General features: G+C 34.5%; 1 long non-coding RNA gene across 2 annotated transcripts; it reads left to right on the top strand.

Moving 5' to 3' along the window:
• Positions 1 to 256: 256 nt before the first annotated feature.
• On the top strand, positions 257 to 9,240 carry LOC134230687 (uncharacterized). 2 transcript variants are annotated; one of them, XR_009984400.1, is made up of 5 exons: positions 257 to 621; positions 771 to 831; positions 1,113 to 1,768; positions 8,803 to 8,863; positions 9,144 to 9,240. It is a non-coding gene; the product is annotated as an uncharacterized LOC134230687 (long non-coding RNA). The 2 variants fall into 2 exon arrangements; XR_009984399.1 differs by having other exon boundaries at positions 257 to 831.
• Positions 9,241 to 16,337: the final 7,097 nt, after the last annotated feature.

The following is a 16,337-nucleotide window of genomic DNA, read 5'->3' as shown; positions in this document are numbered from 1 at the left end:
ATACAGAAATGCTATGTTTGATTTGCATATAATACTTCTTGAAGAATGGTGGCTTATATAGGGGAAGGGGGATATAATCCAGACACTTTCTCAAATTTATGTCTTTAAATAACTTAAAATGTATTGATAAATACACGTTATATATTTTCACTAAAGTTTTAAAGGTATGTAAAAAGGAAAATAAAGGCTTCACAAACTACTAGTATTTGAACTCTCCCGAAAGCTCATGATAGGCGTGAGACTGAATGAGTTTGTGACCGCATGTTTTTATCAATAAATGTATTACTTAATAAAAACCCATTTGAATTATTGTTTTTAATTTTTGTCCATAATGTGTTTCCATACTTAGTATTAAGAAAGAGCGTTTGTATATATTTATTACACTAAGGCTTTTCCATAGTATATCCCATTTTGGTCAAGCATGCTATTCATGCATGGATGAACCCAGGTATTTGATTGGATACTCTGGTAAGAACTTTACTACTGAAGTATTTTTAGACACTTTCAAAAAGATCCTTGAATTGAGCAGTGTGTTAACTGATTCTAGAATAATTTATTGATTTCTACAGTTTTGACTATTCTGAATTAGACCTTATGGACATTGGACAATATACTAAACAGGTCAGTTTATTAACATTTTTAACATTATTAATTATGAGCATGCAGTGTGAAAGTTATGTGAATGAGATTTGAGTAAAGAGTTATTTTTCATGAGTTTTATATATTTTGTTAATAATCAGTCAGACTTACTTTGTGATAATTTATTATAGCTATGACTGACTGAGAAGGGAATACCCGGTTTACAGATCAGGTTCATATACCATATATTTGGTAAGATTTGTGTCTAGTGAAGTTTGTGTATATTGTGATGTCTATTTGTGTTGTAAATAGAATTTTCTTTGGATACAATGAATAGAGATGCTTATAGAGAAAAGTGAATTATTCTATGGTAATGAATTTGCATATAATATAATGCATGAAAAGATATTTATGATCTTTGAAAGTTATAAGGAAAATGGAATTATTTCCTTGAGCAGAATATTCAGTGTTTTATGCTATGTTTGTGTATGTGTGTTTGTCTGTGAATTATTTGTTAAATATTTTATTTACAGAACCTTTTGTTTGTTTGTAAACAACACGACCTGAATAAATACATTGGTGATATAGAACCCATCTTACTCTCGTTGTGATTAAAATCAATGTCTACAAATGGCGCCCACGTATCCTGGACATCACCAATAGCTGCTACGCAGTGACGTATCCGGGGTGGGAAGTGATCACGTGCCTGTTGGATCCGCCACGACATAGAGCGACATTAAATATCATCGGGTTCGAACTACAGAATTTTCCAACCATCATGGCTTCTATTTACATGTGTCGGTAAAATTGTTTAAATTTCTACATACAGCAAGGAACTTGACTGTGAATGAACTTTAAGAAAGACATTTTCTGAACATTTAACCATAGTGACATTGATCACTTTTGTGAATTGAACTGTCAGTATTTATTTGTCATTTAATATTGAATTATGTTTGTGCATCATCAATCAACTGATCTCTTGACAGTCTTATAAAATTTTTACACTTCTGCTTGTCTTGATACATGCTATTTATTCATATGTTTATTTATTTATTTTTGCATTGACATCACCTCGATCGTCACCACCATTGTTTGTGCCTCCATTTTGACACTGCTTGATATATATTTTTGAAGAAAGAGTCACAGATCAGGAAGTGTGAAAGATATTTCAGATTAACAAGAGGTTAAGGTAAATATTAACCACTAAACTTTATTAATTGACAAAACCTTTATGACAGTAAGACCTACTACACTTATCTGATCAAAATGTCTGTTGTTGTCAGTTGGTATTGAGACTTTGAGTCTGTGGATAAGTTAGTTGTATTTTCATCTGATCAAAACATTTGTTTGTAGTCAAAAGATCCTGGTACATTCCTGCAGAAGTTTGTCTGTCTTTGATTGCTTCTTCTTTAAACAACTTGATTCAGATTGATTATATTGGTGTAAACCACTGAGCATATTTGAATTTGAAAACAATTTCCTGATCCCATATTATCATTTGATATTTGAATTTATATTGTTTGTACTTCGCGTTATTTCGTGCATTTTGACGTTGCCATCCGAAGATTACAACTACAGCTTAAGAGGTTTGATATTTAGTTTAGAAAGTCTTAGTTAAGAGATTGGATTAGAATTATGTAGTTAAATTAGATTTAAATCACATTATTTTTTTTTCAGGATAATTCTTATAATTCTTTTTCAGGTTTAATTAAGTTAGTTTATTAGATATTTACTTATCATTAGATTAGTATCTTAGTTAAGATTAGCAATTAAGAACTAGTGTATAGGTTTACTCAAGTATGGTACAAGAAATCAACAAACATGTCAGTCGAATTCACTACGGATGAACTTGAATACATCGCAAAGGCATTCAAGGATTTAAAAGTCAAACCGAAAGCCGACACCACTAAGGACTTTACAGACTGGATGAAAAGCTACGTCGCAAACATGCCTGTGAAAACAGAGACAGATAGCACCACAAGCTCAACAGCGACAACATCCACCACCAAAACAACAACTATTTCCAACTCAAATTATGTTCCAAAAATAACAGTGTTCATGGGAGATGGAAGGAAGGAAGGCAACTATGACGTATGGCATTATGAGGTGGAATGTCTGATAAAAGCACAATACAGTGAAGCAACAATAGCGCAAGCCATTAGAAGATCACTACGAAGTGAAGCAAGCAAAGCCATTATGCAGCTTGGCCCAGATGCATCAGTCCAACAGATGTTACATAAACTCGATAATATATTTGGAAGTGTGGAAAGAGGAGAAAACATCATGGAAGAATTTTATAGAACAAGTCAAAAGAAGGGCGAAGATAGCATCGTGTGGAGTTGTAGACTCGAAGAAATTTTCAGGAAGGCTTTGATGAAGGGAATAGTTCAGGAAAGTGAGAGAAATGAAAAACTTCGATCAAGATTTTGGAACGGATTACAACAATGGCTAAAGGACATAACCGGATATAAATATGATACCATAAAGGACTTTGATGATCTCAGAAAGGAAGTTAGACTCTTAGAGAAGGAACATGAGAATCGTAAAACAACAACAACAGCAATGGCTATTGCTGCGAATTATCAGGATCAAGACAATCGTGAGGATGAAAGTGATTCAGACCTTAAGGGATTAGTTCAGCAGATGAATGCGAGATTAAAAAAGATGGAAACGGAAAAGATTGATTGATTGATTATATACTGTTTAACGTCCCTCTCCAGAATATTTCACTGATATGGAGACGTCACCATTGCCGGTGAAGGGCTGCAAATTTAGGCCTATGCTCGGCACTCAGGGCCTTTGAGCAGGGAGGGATCTTTATCGTGCCACACCTGCTGTGACACGGGGCCTCGGTTTATACGGTCTCATCCGAAGGACCGCCCCATTTAGTCGCCTTTTACGACAAGCAAGGGGTACTGAGGACCTATTCTAACCCGGATCCCCACAGGGCTATGCTGGGAATAGAAAAGATAAACCAGTGAATACAGATGTAAACAGAAGTACAGATGGAAAGAGATATGAGTATGAACAAACTGCACAGTACGGAGAGAGATATGATAATCGACAATACTATCAGTATCAAGGAAGAGGCCAGAGGAGATCGGATATACAGTGCTTTAGATGTGGACAGTATGGACATATAGCACAGGGCTGTAGGGTACTTCTTGACCATCGCCGACATTTAAACTACAGCAGACCGCCGTCAAGGGGCACACGTCCGGTCTACCGTCGAGGAGCCCCATAACTGACACTTATGTAGTGGGAGAAACAACAGAGGTTGAGATACAGATTGAGAATCAAATCACCAAAGCACTTTTAGATACTGGCTCCACCGTGTCAACAGTTAGTGAAACATTTTATAGAGAACATTTAGGACATTTACAACTGCATCCTATCTCAGACTTTGTTTCTATAGAATGTGCTAATGGAGAACAGCTCCCATACCATGGATACATTGAAGTTACTATGTCAGCAAAAGGACTACCACATTCTAACAACTCGACATATTTCCTTTTACTCGTAGTACCAGACAACAACTACAACAGAAATGTTCCTATACTACTTGGTACCAACATTCTTCACCATCTACTCAATGACTTACAGGTACAACATGGTCAAAATTTTCTTCAAAGAGCTCGACTACATACACCATGGTATTTAACATTCCGAAGCATGGTTTCACTGCAGAAAGATTTAAAAAGAAACAACAACAGAATTGGAATTATAAAATCAGCCGAAAACAAATGTTTCCTCATCCCTCCCAATACCAGCATGACTTTGACAGGCTAGGTAGACAAGGCAATGTCTCATCAACCCACAGCAGCCTTACTACAACCAACAAAAACATCAGTAATCCCATCTGACTTAGAAATTGCACCAACCATTATCAACTACCAATATCCGATGAGGAATCTTGTGAAAGTCTACATTGACAACATAACGACTCGTACCGTCAGTGTTCAACCAAAGTCAATCTTATGCGAACTGCAGCCTGTTACGATTGAGAATGAACAACATTGTTTGTCTACCAACACCACAGAAGACAATGACTGGACACAGATGCTCAACATTGATGAAAACAACTTAACATGGAATCAGATTCAAGAAGGACAGAACTTAATCAACAAATACTCTGACATCTTTTCAAAATCTGACACAGATATTGGCCGTTCAACATTAGTTAAACATCAAATTGAACTTCTGGATCCTGAACCATTCAAACAGAAAGCTCGTCGAATTCCACCATCAATGTTCAAAGAAGTGAGACAACATCTAGATCAATTACTTTCAGCTGGAATAATCAGAAGATCCAAGTCTCCATGGTCCAGCAATGTTGTGCTATGCAGGAAAAAGAACGGCCAGTTGCGCATGTGCATTGACTATCGCCAGCTTAATCTCAAGACCAAGAAAGATTCTTATGCACTGTCAAGAACTGAGGAAATCCTGGATGCATTAGCAGGTAATAAGTATTTCACCATTCTGGATATGAAAAGCGGATACCACCAGGTCGAACTATTTGAAAAACATAAGGAAAGGACAGCTTTTACTGTTGGCCCGCTTGGATTTTTCGAATTTAATCGACTCCCTTTTGGACTAGTAAATGCACCAGCAACATATCAAAGATTGATGGAAGACTGTTTTGAAGGATTACATCTAGAAATTTGTTACATCTACTTAGACGATTTGATCATCTTTTCCAAAACATATGAAGAACACCTTGACAGATTAGAAAAAGTATTCGAAAGACTAAGGGAGGTAAACCTGAAATTAGCCACCAAGAAATGTGAATTTTTCAGAAGGAAAGTGAAGTACATAGGGAACATCATATCAGAAAATGGCATAGAACCAGACCCTGACAAGATCAAGAAGGTAATAGATTGGCCAACACCACAAAACCCAGACCAAGTACGACAATTCTTAGGATTCGTGGGGTACTATAGAAGATTTATTGAAGGATTCTCAAAGATAGCGAAACCCCTCACAGACCTTATGCCAGAAGGAAACAGAAAAGCTAAGAGAAAAGGAACATCACAAGAACTACCCACTAAATGGAAATGGAACAAAGATCAAGAAGAATCATTCAGAATTTTGAAACAGAAATTGACATCTTACCCAATACTTGGATAGCCAGATTTTTCATTACCGTGTGAACTACACACGGATGCATCTGCTATCAGCTTAGGAGCCGTACTTTACCAAACTCAGGACAACAACAAGAGAGTAATTGCTTATGCCAGCAGAGGACTATCAAAATCAGAAAGAAACTATCCAGTACACAAACTCGAGTTTTTAGCTGTCAAATGGGCCATCACCGAGAAGTTTCATGACTATCTGTACGGAAATAAGTTCACCGTTATAACTGATAACAACCCATTGACTTATGTTCTCTCATCAGCTAAACTGGAAGCCACTAGTCAACGCTGGATTGCGGCACTATACAATTTTGAATTCGATATCTACTACAGACCAGGATCTCAGAATGCTGATGCTGATGGATTATCGAGAATTCCAACTGATACGATTAAAGCCATCTCCAATATGAATCAAGTTTCACTGATAGAATCAATTTCCGTTTCACCTGAAGTCATAGACAACAATCTACCAACACTTCCAGACCATTCAGAAATTGATATCAAACAACAACAATGCAGAGACCCAGTCATCAGATTTTGGTACCACAACGTAAGATATCAGACCAAACCACAGAAATTTCAACTTCCAATGACGAATTATAAAGACCATCTATTTTTCCACAGAAATTTTGAAAGACTCAAGATCCAAGATGGCATTTTAGTTAAACAAACAGCAGAAAACAACAGGAGGAAAGTTCAAACTATTTTACCTCACTCATGTACCAGACTGGCATTGAAACTACTTCATACCAACATGGGTCATCCAGGACGAGACAAAACGAATGCTCTGATAAGAGACAGGTTTTGCTGGAGAGGCATGGGAAACGACATCGAGTATTTCATAAGGAACTGCAAAAGATGTATCTTGAGGAAATCCACAACAGAAAGAGTCCCATTAGTGAACATAACATCTCACCACCCATTAGAAATTCTGTGCATGGATTACCTTACCCTTGAAACATCGAAAGGAGGATACAACAGCATACTCGTAATCACTGACCATTTCACCAGATTTGCACAAGCCATCCCGACAAAGAATCAAACAGCCAAAACCACCGCAGAAACTTTATTTCAACATTTTATTCTTCACTACGGAATCCCAAACAAAATTCATAGCGACCAAGGACCTCAATTTGAATCACAGATCATTTCGGAACTTTGTAAAATTATGGACATCAAGAAAAGCAGGACAACACCATATCACCCAATGGGGAATGGAGTTTGCGAACGATTCAATAGAACACTACTTAAAATGTTAGGAACTCTGGAAACAACTCAAAAAGCAGACTGGAAAACTTACATCTCATCAATAGTGCATGCTTACAATTCAACAAGACAGGACTCTACAGGATTTTCACCTTTCTACTTAATGTTCGGCAGAGAACCAAAATTACCAGCAGACGTCATTTTTGGCTTACCCGATTCTTCAGAAGACAGTACAATGGATCAGTACATTGAGAACCTGAAAACAAACTTAAAGGAATCTTACAGAGTTGCTGAGCAGTTTATCGAGAAGTCACAACAGAAACAGAAACATCAATATGACCTAAAAGCCAGAAACGCAGAAATAAGACCAGGAGATAAAGTTTCAGTAAAGAGAGTCGCATTCGAAGGAAAACACAAACTGTCCGATAAATGGGAAGAAACACCATATGATGTAGTAGACCAACCTAACCCATCCATCCCAGTATTCATAGTCAGTAATGGAGAAAGAACAAGAACATTACACAGAAATTTACTGTTACCATTCCAGAATATTGACACCCCAGAGCAAGAATTGTTGAAGCCAAAACCAGCACCACGCCGAATCAAAACCAGAGCTTCTAAACAACAGAAACAACAAACAGAGAGTGACAGTAGTGAGTCAGAGGATGAATTTGTGACGGAATCAGTAGTGGTTGTAAAACACAACACCGGTACAGCTGATACCCAGAAATCACAAACAAGACAAAGGACAGATAGTTCTACTATGATAGAAAACCAAGGACAAGGTCACGGAATGCAAGATGCAGGAAGAAGAGAGCTCGAGCACAGTACAAGTCAGGAAGACAGAGTACAAGAGATTGAAGATTCCAGTGATCAGACAGAATCAGAAGTTCATCATACTGAACCTAAGGAAACACTACCGGTAGTGACCAATGAAGAAGAGACAGAACACAGAGAAACTGAGGAGACAAGAGCGACAGGAGATGCAAGTGCACCTTTAAGACCACTGAGACCATTAAGACCCAGAAAAAGACCCAAATGGATGACCACCGGAGAATTTACCATCAACAACCAAGTAACAACCAACAGTCAACAACCTGAATGGAAGATCAAAATAGACACTTTATTAGCACTGGCAGATACAGAAATATTTGAAGGATTTGACAAGAAGGATTTATCACAAGCCATGATTAATGTTATATTAGATGAGTAGTTTAGTCAGTCAGAAGTCCATAGTAACTATTATTTTATGCTTGAATTACAATATTATTTTATTCTGTTTTTATAACTTAATATATTCTTTCCTTGTAGATATCCGATTGAAAGTCGAATGTTGAGGACAACATTTTTCGCAGCAGGGAAAGAATGTGACCGCGTGTTTTTATCAATAAAAGTATTACTAAATAAAAAAACCATTTGAGTTATTGTTTTTAATTTTTGTCCATAATGTACTTCCATACTTAGTATTAAGAAAGAGCGTTTGTATATATTTATTACACTAAGGCTTTTCCATAGTATATCCCATTTTGGTCAAGCATGCTATTCATGCATGGATGAACCCAGGTATTTGATTGGATACTCTGGTAAGAACTTTACTACTGAAGTATTTTTAGACACTTTAAAAAAGATCCTTGAATTGAGCAGTGTGTTAACTGTCTCTAGAACAATTTATTGATTTCTACAGTTTTGACTATTCTGAATTAGACCTTATGGACATTGGACAATATACTAAACAGGTCAGTTTATTAACATTCTTAACATTATTAATTATGAGCATGCAGTGTGAAAGTTATGTGAATGAGATTTGAGTAAAGAGTTATTTTTCATGAGTTTTATATATTTTGTTAATAATCAGTCAGACTTACTTTGTGATAATTTATTATAGCTATGACTGACTGTGAAGGGAATACCCGGTTTACAGATCAGGTTCATATACCATATATTTGGTAAGATTTGTGTCTAGTGAAGTTTGTGTATATTGTGATGTCTATTTGTGTTGTAAATAGAATTTCTTTGGATACAATGAATAGAGATGCTTATAGAGAAAAGTGAATTATTTTATGGTAATGAATTTGCATATAATATAATGCATGAAAAGATATTTATGATCTTTGAAAGTTATAAGGAAAATGGAATTATTTCCTTGAGCAGAATATTCAGTGTTTTATGATATGTTTGTGTATGTGTGTTTGTCTGTGAATTTTTTGTTAAATATTTTATTTACAGAACCTTTTGTTTGTTTGTAAACAACACGACCTGAATAAATACATTGGTGATATAGAACCCATCTTACTCTCGTTGTGATTAAAATCAACGTCTACACGTTAACCACTATACGCTTCGGTTTCTTCTTGTTGGTTGTGTGTCAGTTTGCTTTTTAAAAAAATGAATTTTTGAGACAAAAAATATTTTTCCACTTATTATTTCATTTATCCTGGTTCGGTTTTTTTTGGCTTCTTTCACCCAACTGTTAAACTTTTGTTTTTATACTAAATTTGTTCGCGAAATGCTCTGTTTACTTGATCAACACATAGGGCTCACAGCGGATGTGACCGATCAACAAGGGATACTTACTCCTACGCACCTGTTCCCATCTCTGGTATTCTGTGGGGTCCGTATTTATGCCCTGCTCACATATTTGTATTTGTAAATTTTTCGACATAAATCAATGCTCATTATCCTCACTTTTTTAACATTCCAGAAATATTCGACTTTTAAATAGAATGGGCCCAGACTCCATTTAGAAAAAACACGGTGGGTTTACTTTTCCGTAAAATAAGCACAAAACATAGGATAGAAACCTGACCCATTCATATTCAGAAATAAATTCTTATGGCTGGAATCGTTTAATATTAACGTACTCATTTACCACTAAATAATTTTAAAAAACAATTCTCAATCAACATTTCTTACAGTACAATACTATTATATGAATCAAATATGTTGAAGATGACATTACCGACAACATAATAGTAGAAAAATCAAACATTTTCGTCATAGAGCAGGTGATTGTCCTCGCCTTATACACTTTCTCTCTCTCTTTTATAAATCTATGATAACGAGATTAAAATGCAACTTAAGTAATATTTAACCTATTTTCACACTATCATCAGATATCAGAACTTAAAGCTAAGAATCTGAAACAGAGTCTATGAAAATTAAAGAAATTCAAAAAATATATAGTTACGAAAAATAATTGATTATCAGTGATATGCTTTAATTTTTATGTAAAAAGATCCATGCATTTCTTCAAGAGATGTGGTACCCGATTGTTCTCTTTTTATTTCATGAAAACATTTTTTAATATCCCATGCAATCTCTTCTTGACGCTTATTTGGCTGAATTGAAATTTGTAAGCGGCATTAAGATTTGAAGCTCAATGCGTTTTAATCATTGTGTTTTCTTATCAAAACTTTGAATGCATATATATACCACTTATATTTACAAAACTGTGTGTATATATCAAGTCAAAGAGTTGAAATTGATCTTTAAAATTGTGACACATGGACCTCCTATGGACTGGGCCAGATTTGAAATGTAAGAATAGTCTGGGGAAGAAAATATTGTACAAGACTGTTGTAAACACAAGGTAACGTCAATAAATTATTTCACTAATTGCACTAGGCTAACTGCTATATGTGTACTCGAAAAAAGTATAGCTGTCATGACAACAAAGATAGCCTTCTGGATATTTTCTACGCAAACCAAAAGTAGCTCCGGAAAAGTTGGGTAGGTACATATTTAATGTGATTGTCAAGATATAACGAAGACCTTGTGGTCAAATTTGATAGCTAACGTTTGATAAGGACTTATATTAAACAAAACAATAAATGTTTTATTGAAGTAATGTCAAGAGTCCATATAAGTGGCTAATTAGTCGAAAAATGACCACCAGATTCGTGAAAAACGCGTGCTACTGATGTTTAAGGAAGGGTGGGTGACACAAAAACCTAATAATCTTTAAATATACCAAGAAGAAGTTTCATATTGGTTGAAGTAGTTTTATTATTACTAAAAAACCGTATATAAAAGACATTTTTGTCTAAATGTGCAGACAGAAACTTCGAATGACCCAAACAAAAATAGCTAGTGATCCAAATCAAGTTGATTTTCGATTAGCACTTTGTATACAGTGTATACGGTATGTCAAGTCCGTTGGCAGCTTTGAGTTGAATAACATTGTTTTTGATGAGAGTTGTTCCTAGAGGTAGAATGAATTCATTGTAAAAACTTTCTGTTAATGTTGACACCATAGAACCGGTATCCACTAAACATGGTATTTTAACATTACATATACAAATATCAATCACAGGACACTTTCCAATAACACGATGAATAAACGATGAGTCCTGCTGACTGTCATCTATTGCCGGACTCGCTCCAATAGATGTTACATGTTTTCCGACGTTTTGGTTGCTGTTTCCCGGAGTTTAGATCTACAATTTCTTTTGATGTGGCCAACTTTTCCGCACTCAAAACACACAGGTGGAGGACGTGAATATATAGTTTCGACTTTCCTTTGCTTGTTGACCGGCTTCTCGATCTCTGATCATACTTGTGAGATAATCTATTTGCTTTTGTTGCGCTTCAATGATTTTGTATAACTGTTCTGTGTTAGGCGAATCGGATGAATGGGAATTTAAATTTTGTTGATCCTCGATAGTGTTCGGCTGGTGTACTTGCGCAGCTGCTCTATTTTCTGTTGTTTCCTCTTCTTCACTGAACAATATGATTTCATCTCTGAAAGTGTGAAAAGTGTGAAATTCTGTAGGGTTATTCCGTAGTAATTTCTTTGCTTCTTTCCTAAGAAACGGATCCTTAAGTCCATTAGCAAATTTTTCACACAGAGTAAGTTGTTTATTTGGAAATACACTTTTGTCTTTTCTGAGTACGATTTGGTATAAATCCAACAGTGCGTATGAATAGTGTCGAATTGTTTCTGAATCTTGCTGATTTCTTTCAAAAAACTTCTGTTGTAGTAAAGTGACGGATTCTTGGTTACAAAATGCTGATCGGAGACAGTCTAATATAGCATATGGATCCTGTCGAATTTCTAGTCGGAATTTTATTTCTTCTTTCGCTTGGCCCTCTAAGTGGGAATAAATCAAATCAACTTTCTGTAGATCAGTGTATTTCCTTGCCGAAAATGCAATGTCAAGGTCGTCAATCCAGTCGTGAATCGAAATGTCAGATTTCGATTTTGGCCGTCCAGAAAATGTCTTGATTTTTCTTGTTTCTGGTAGAAAAGTTTGTTTCTCAATAATGGTTTTTGAATGTGAGTTGATTTTCGCTTCTTGTAGTTCCATTTCTAGTTCACGCACACGGTGTTGCAGTTCTGCTTTCCTCATGATTTAGACACAGGTGAATGACACAGGTAACGGTGAATAGTACTCACAGTGGAATTCTCTCAATCTATAGTAAGCCGTTGGTGCATGAAAAGTACTCAATGTGAAATTTCTTTGTCACAATAATAGCGTCGAACATTTAAATGGCTGATATCACGAAGTGAAATAAACTTAGCTGCATTTTCTGATATCTTTGGAAATTAAATTCCTACGGTGGTCAATGTCTGTAGATGATGTTTTTTCTCGCAGCGCCATGATGTAACCGAGCAGTTAATGGCAAATGATGACTCAGATGTTGGTATCCATTTTATTTATTGAAGAATTAGAATAAAGACATTGACCACAAGATGCATCTGATATCGGCTGGATATAATTTCTTCTTTAAAAATGTAATACTGCCCAATTTTGATTAGTTTTAACGGTTACTTATACTCAAGGTAAATTAAAACTATTGGATAATATCAAATGAGCCAATGAAATTGAAGATAAAAAATATTTAAGAGTACTTTAGATGAAACGAAAAATAGAATGATTCCAAAACGAATAAATATATAAGATAAATTATAATAGTAAATTTGGTCTACCACAATACCATTAATTTTCATTAATTCATAATTATCTCCCCTAGAAGAGGGTTTGTCCCTTCATTTGTACAAACCTGTATTCACTCAAAGATACCAGTTTGGGTGAAATTGGCTCAGTGGTTCTTGAGAAGAAGATGAAAATGTAAAAAGTTTACGATAACGTTAACGGCGACAAACAAGGGACAAATTTTGAAAAGGAAAGCTCAATTGAGCCTTTTACATGTAATAACATAATAAAGAAAAGCTTTATCTTGAAAATCCATCGTTGTTAACTAAATTACGAGGGCTGTTCAATAAATAATGTCCTGAACTATATGACATACATTACAGATATCATATGACATTAAACTTGACTTTCTCTCATTATTGAATCTTCCATGAATTAATAACAGCTTATGTGACCACTTTTCATCACATAGTTTCATCGTGAGGAGCTGGGAAACAAGGGCTTTTCGAAACACTGCATTATAAATGAATGGTAAAGAATCAGTAAACTAGAGTGAAAATAAAAGCTTCGTTAAAGCTGCCGTAAAACTTGTTAAAATCCCAAAGAAATATTTATTGAAATATGTGACATTTACAGCAAACAATGCCTGTTTTATAGACAAAAGAGCAGGCGGATTTCAATAATGAAAAATTATATAATGGGCATCGAAAATGGGTACTCTCCTTGCCAACAAAAATTATAACAACCTATGTACTGTTCGCCAAATTTCAACAAATAATATTTGATGATGTATGATTGATTTTAAGACACATAGCAAATTTGATAGACATCACATCGGGGGTAGTTTACACTGTATTTAAGATACGTTTGACGGTAAAAAAAAAGCTTAGTACTCAAAGGTCACCCTATATTTTGAAAAATGAGTGAAAACGATAGTGTATACGAAAGTCTTAACAATTATTTTAAAATATCAGTAATTGTAGTTATCCACGTTTGTTTGATTTTCAAACAGATATTGAAACTTGAATCTATTGCTTAAAACCCTAAAAACAAAATTTACCATAAGATGTACTTGATAAAAACGGCGAATGTCTGACAAGTGCACAGGTATGCAAGAGCACAAAGACAGATTTATATGTAATTTTCTTAAACAATAGTGGTATTGTTGTTCAAAATCGTAATTTTAGAGACAGTTTAATTTCTTGAGGAGTCTAAAAAGCACTTTTTGGCCAAAAAATCAAAAGTTTTATTAGATGAAGGACCTATTATCAGGAATCCACTACATTGAATTTCTTCAAGACAGCGTCCAAACCCGCATGCCCTGAAGAGTTAAGAGATTTTCGGGATAAACAGAAAGTTAATATTTTTTCACATTAACAATATTCGCCAGATCTGTCACCTTTTGACTTCTTTCTATTTCCAAACTTGGAAAAAAACACCTTTCAGAAGGAAGAAACAAGTTCGGGAAGTCATTGGATCTGCCATTTTCCAGTATACTAAGGGTCATACCCAAAAATGAGTTCTACAATCGATCAGAAATTGGATAAAAAATGTTACCGACATGTACTTTACTTAAAAGAGATTAATTGGTAAAATCACGAAGAATAAATAATTGAAAAGCGTTTTTTGCTTCTTTCTGAACACCGAGGACATTATTTATTGAACAGCCCTCGTACACGCCGTAAATTGCAAAATAAAGTCGTCGCAATAAAAATGGTTAACAGTAACGATTGTTAATTAATTGACAATACGTCATCGATATATCTACATGTACAAGTTTAGTTGAAAACATCAACAAGTGAATCCTTCTTTTCACGTATAAAATTTTTAACACAAATAATAACAATGTGCAATTGTTACCTATAGAAATTCCAATTGATTGTTGGAAAACATGGTCCATAAACGGTAAAAGATTAAAAATATGGTAATAAACATATCAATGACACCATTTTTATCTAAATTATAGCTTGTCCACGAACTTTACGGACAACCCTTGTAAATAGTATTTTAAACTTAGATACAATTTATACAATATGTTGAGGTGTTCAGGGTCCGCTGTTATAAAACATACTTAAGTCTGAGAATGCTCTCAAGTCTAAGAATTTTCTCAAATCCAAAATTCTCAGACTCAACAGCCGTCATAAAAAAATGAGAAAAATAAAAATACTATATGTCTTTTATTCTCAAATTCCCGGCTGAGTAATACTCAAAGAGTTGAGTTGAGAATTTTTTTTGAGAATACTCAAAGTTTTATGAAGGCGGACCCAGATCACAAGAAAGGATATTGCTTACAATTCAGCGGTAACACATAAAGACCATAAACCGAGAACAGACTTAAGTCAAAATTTCAAAACTATATAACTTTTAAAATAGTTTTGATAACAAAACAATTTTTTACCATATGTAAAGATTGGAATATTGTGCTAACCTACAAATCTTTAAATTTGTATGTATCATAAATCTCAAGCCACTCAAAATCATAGTTTTGATTTAAGCCTATTCTCAGTTTATGGTCTTGGGGCCTGATCTCAAAAAACTCATAAATATTGTCAATCAGAAAATCAAGCTTCTGTTTAATATCAGCTTCAGTGTGTATATAAAAAGGTGTTCCTTTGTGTGTATATAAAGAATTAAACTAAAAACTATTGATTGTTACAGGAACGATAAGAAAAAAAATCATTTAAGTTTTTCCTCATTGAATTTCAAAAGAATTTGTCATAAAAAAGGATCGACGATTTTTCTTTTTTTTCTGTATGTCACAGTAATATTCATGTATCTCCGACATTTAAAATCGAGTTTCTGTGTCAATAAAGTGAATTCCTGTGAGTATATTTTTACTAACAAGACAAGAGAAATGATTCTCAGTATTAAAAATACCTATTTTATTTTCGAAAGTTAATACCATGTGCATAGGATTTCGCATATATTTCCTGTAAATCTAATTCAAGAGAAAAGTGCCGTGTTTATTTCTAGTGCTTTAATGATGTGTAACTTGTACAAGCATAGCAAAATTAACGTTAAACATAGACATTAAGTGTTTGAATAATTAATTTCATAATTTTCCCACGATACTGCTTTGATATGCTTCGGCTTATATACTCACATTGTAAATACTAATTCCAAGAGACAAACAAAAACAAGCATATATTTCATTGAAAATAGTTGGTGGCTGATGAAGGTTGCACTAACATTTTTTTTTGCGTGGAAAATGGGGAGATGACCAGGGCAATAGTTTAACTACACTTGTAATGGTCGAGGTGGGCGCCTGCATAAACATTAATGCCAAAGCCTTAAAAACTTTTTTTTTTTATTTTGCATCATTGGAGGTACCATGATATAAATATTAATAACTTGTGAAATATAAGTCAAAATCAAATAATATTATAATAATTTAGAAGTTACAGATAAATTCATTATTGTAATATAAAAATGCTGATCATTACTTTCGAGGAAAAATCTTTAATCACTAAAGAAGTTTACCGTGTGTTTTTTTTCAGTATGCTGTATTAAAAAAATTGTTTTATCTATTTCCGCATAAACAAGG

This window comes from Saccostrea cucullata, unplaced genomic scaffold (assembly GCF_032062105.1).
Source record: "Saccostrea cucullata isolate Sc308-1 unplaced genomic scaffold, CSIRO_AGI_Scuc_v1 ctg695, whole genome shotgun sequence".
Classification (NCBI taxonomy): Eukaryota; Metazoa; Mollusca; class Bivalvia; order Ostreida; family Ostreidae; genus Saccostrea; species Saccostrea cuccullata.
The sequence above is the reverse complement of the archived record's forward strand: the minus strand, read 5'-3'. Positions and strand labels throughout refer to the sequence as shown.